This window comes from Cheilinus undulatus, linkage group 16 (assembly GCF_018320785.1).
Source record: "Cheilinus undulatus linkage group 16, ASM1832078v1, whole genome shotgun sequence".
Taxonomy (NCBI): domain Eukaryota; kingdom Metazoa; phylum Chordata; class Actinopteri; order Labriformes; family Labridae; genus Cheilinus; species Cheilinus undulatus.
In genome coordinates, this window is record NC_054880.1 from 22,159,651 (window position 1) to 22,162,337 (window position 2,687).

Below are 2,687 nucleotides of genomic sequence, written 5' to 3' on the forward strand. Positions count from 1 at the left end.
ATGCAAAATGGGAAAAATGGCTTGTTACAGTTACTTTTTCCCAACCATAAAATTTGGTATATCTTTACATTTTTCTATGACACTGACAATCCCTTGACCCTTTATCAAGCCCTCCTTAGTTACACTTTCTAGATTAGACAAAGTCTTTCCTCTTTAAAGCAACTGAAATTACCTCACAGTTTGAATACATTTTACTTCTATTTTAGATGTATTATTTTTATAAACTTGGATTTGATGAAAGAATAAAGACATACAGTGGGGTATATGAGGAGAACTCGAACTCTTCAAAAACTTAAAAACTGTTGAAAATGTAATTGATGTCTGATGCTAGTGGTGAAAAAATGAATAGACCTAAGACTGTTGGGCTGGTAGACTCCTACATTATTGCAGCTTTGTGAGATCTTGTAGCGTACTTCACTTTGTCTAACAGGTTCTTTTTAAGTGATTTCTTGATTCCACAAATCTGGCAGTAATCAGGCTTGGGTGTGGTCAGTGAGATTAAACTCAGCTTTCCAAGAACTGTGGTTAAGCACAGTTAACTCATGATTTAACAAGGGTGGGGGGGGGGCATGTTAGTTTTTCACATAGGGCCAGATAGGTTTGGATTTTTCCCCTTAATAAATAAAATCATCATTTAGAAACTGCATTTTGTATTTGCTTTGGTTGTCTTTGTGAGATATCAAAATTGGTTTGACGATCTGAAAAATTTAAGTGTGATAAATATGCAAAAAACTCAGGAATCAGAAAGGGGGCAAATACTTTTATTACAGCACTGTAAATACTGATTTGCCATTTTTTGGCTCCTTGCAGCCCATTTTTGCCTCTTCTTTTTGCCACTTTTAACCCATTACTGACATGTTTCACTCCTCTTTTTGGCCTATTTTCCCAAATATTATTATTTTCCATTTAAGTTGTCTCAGTTGTCTCTACTTTATTTCCTGGCATCCTGATGTTTGTGCACCTTATGGCTAAGCTACACTAAATTGCCAAAAGTATTTGCTCACCTGCCTTGACTCATATATGACCTTAAGTGACATCCCATTCTTAATCCATAGGGTTTAATATGACGTCGGTCCACCCTTTGCTGCTATAACAGCTTCAACTCTTCTGGGAAGGTTTTCCACAAGGTTTAGAAGCGTGTTTATGGGAATTTTTGACCATTCTTCCAAAAGCACATTTGTGAGGTCACACACTGATGTTGGACGAGAAGGCCTGGCTCTCAGTCTCCGCTCAAATTCATCCCAAAGGTGTTCTATCAGGTTGAGGTCAGGACTCTGTGCAGGCCAGTCAAGTTCATCCACACCAAACCCTCTCATCCATGTCTTTATGGACCTTGCTTTGTGCACTGGTGCACAGTCATGTTGGAACAGGAAGGGGCCATCCCCAAACTGTTCCCACAAAGTTGGGAACATGGAATTGTCCAAAACCTCTTGGTATGCTGAAGCATTCAGAGTTCCTTTCACTGGAACTAAGGGGCCCAGCCCAGCTCCTGAAAAACAACCCCACACCATAATCCCTCCTCCACCAAACGTTACACTTTGTACAGTGCAGTCAGACAAGTTCCGTTCTCCTGGCAACTGCCAAACCCAGACTCGTCCATCAGATTGCCAGATGGAGAAGCGCGATTCGTCACTCCAGAGAATGTGTTTCCACTGCTCTAGAGTCCAGTGGCAGCATGCTTTATACCACTGCATCCGACGCTTTGCATTGCACTTGGTGATGTATGGCTTGGATGCAGCTGCTCGGCCATGGAAACCCGTTCCAGGAAGCTCTCTACGCACTGTTCTTGAGCTAATCTAAAGGCCATGTAAAGTTTGAAGGTCTGTAGCAATTGACTCTGCAGAAAGTTGGCCACCTCGGCGCTCTATGCGCCTCATCATCCGCTAACCCCACTCCATTATTTTACGTGGCCTACCACTTCTTGGCTGAGTTGCTGTCGTTTCCAATTGCTTTCACCTTGTTACAATACCACTGACAGTTGACTGTGGAATATTTAGGAGCGAGAAAATTTCACGACTGGACTGCACAGGTGGCATCCTATCACAGTACTACACTGGAATTCACTGAGCTCCTGAGAGTGACCCATTCTTTCACAAATGTTTGTAGAAACAGTCTGCATGCCTTGGTGCTTGATTTTATACACCTGTGGCCATGGAAGTGATTGGAGCACCTGGTTTCAATTATTTGGATGGTGAGTGAATACCTTTGGCAATGTAGTGTATCAAGTCTGACATTACTTTCCTAATGGTTTAGTACAGTGCCAACTCACATAGTTGATAATACATAAAAATGCTGTTTTATGAAAAGGGGTTTACAATTTGAAAAATGTTATTAACCACAGCATAAATACATAGAATTCATTTTTGTTGCTTTGATAAGATTGGTTATTATTCAGGCTAAATATAAAATATAGTTATCACAACTTAAGTTTATAATGGATCATGATTTTGCTGACCTCCATGGGCCCTCAATTTGGCTGGACTCCAGAGAGCTCTCCCCTTTATAGGTGGCCTTGCCCCCAGGTCATCCAGACGCCACTTTGGGAAGCATCATGCTTACTAACTCTTCAGCTTTGTAGGATAGTCGACCTCTGCAACACTGTGTTGTACGCACATTAGCACGTATGCTTTGAGGACAGTACAGGACTTGTTGAAGACTCATACTTTAAAAAAATAACATTTCTGTGT